The sequence below is a fragment of the Nanorana parkeri genome, unplaced genomic scaffold (genome assembly GCF_000935625.1).
Source record: "Nanorana parkeri isolate BGI_ZX_2015 unplaced genomic scaffold, ASM93562v1 scaffold323, whole genome shotgun sequence".
NCBI lineage: Eukaryota > Metazoa > Chordata > Amphibia > Anura > Dicroglossidae > Nanorana > Nanorana parkeri.
Genome location: NW_017306591.1, coordinates 85,284 through 86,350, shown reverse-complemented (window position 1 = coordinate 86,350; position 1,067 = coordinate 85,284). Strand labels below are relative to the sequence as shown.

At 49.7% G+C, this 1,067-nt stretch overlaps 1 protein-coding gene across 1 annotated transcript in view; it reads right to left on the bottom strand.

Moving 5' to 3' along the window:
• Positions 1 to 1,067, bottom strand: part of UBR4 (ubiquitin protein ligase E3 component n-recognin 4) — a 103,213-nt gene that overhangs the window by 99,825 nt on the left and 2,321 nt on the right.

The window sequence follows — 1,067 nt, the reverse complement described above, 5'->3', positions numbered from 1 at the left end:
AGGGACCAAAAAGAGGAGGGGGCGTTCCACTTTAATAATAATAAAAAAAGTCAAACTACATAAATTAAGGGCAAAAATCAAATGCAATTTTGAATACCATTAACATACTCATTCTGGTTGGACCGTGGAGGGTCAGTGATTGGAAGATTCCTAATGACTTTGTACCATTAGATAAATCCTACATTGCTGACCGCGTTATTCTCAATGGGAGGACAATCCCATGTGAAGAATAATCTCAGCGGCTCCGGGGTTCCTCATCTGCATCCACATGGAGTATGTCATTTTTTTTTAGTCCCCAGCTGGGAAAATAATCTACATCAGGGATGAGCAACTCAGGCCCTTGTGGTACTACAAGTCCCATGAGGTATTCTGAAACCTGACAGTTACAGGCATGACGCCCGGAGGTATGATGGGATTTGCAAATTGCACAGGTAGACGGCCGGAGTTGCACACCTCTGATCCACGTGGAGTATGTATTTTCTCTGATGCGTGACTTGGCGACGTCTCCTCCAACATTCCAAACACATACAGGAAGGTTGAATGGCTCCCAACCAAACCAACCGCAGTGTACGGGTGATGGACTCATGGGGGGGGAAGGGGGGCACATCATCATCAACGCATGCTGGCAGAAAAGCATCGGTGACCGCTCCCCCATAGCGTGACCGCTCCCCCATAGCGTGACCGCTCCCCCATAGCGTGACCGCTCCCCCATAGCGTGACTGCTCCTGACCTTCTGAAAATGCCAACCGCCTGGCTTCTCTAACCAGAGCAGGCCCGAGGCTCAGAATACCAAAGCCAGCGGATTGATATGACAGAGGAGGCGCCTAGTGTTTCCAGGAAGAGATCAGCGATGGCAGCCCACACCCTAATCCTGGTACTTTCCCTTTAAGAGATAGGGACTGCTGGGAATACATTCACTCCAGCGTATTGTAGGGCGACACCGCATAAATATCAACCAATCAGCATTCATCTTGCTCTGATGGCTCTACACGGGATGGAAAGGAACATGTATCTAAACCAGGGGTGGGTAACTCCGGCCCTACGGCTGTGCTTTAACCAGTGGCGTC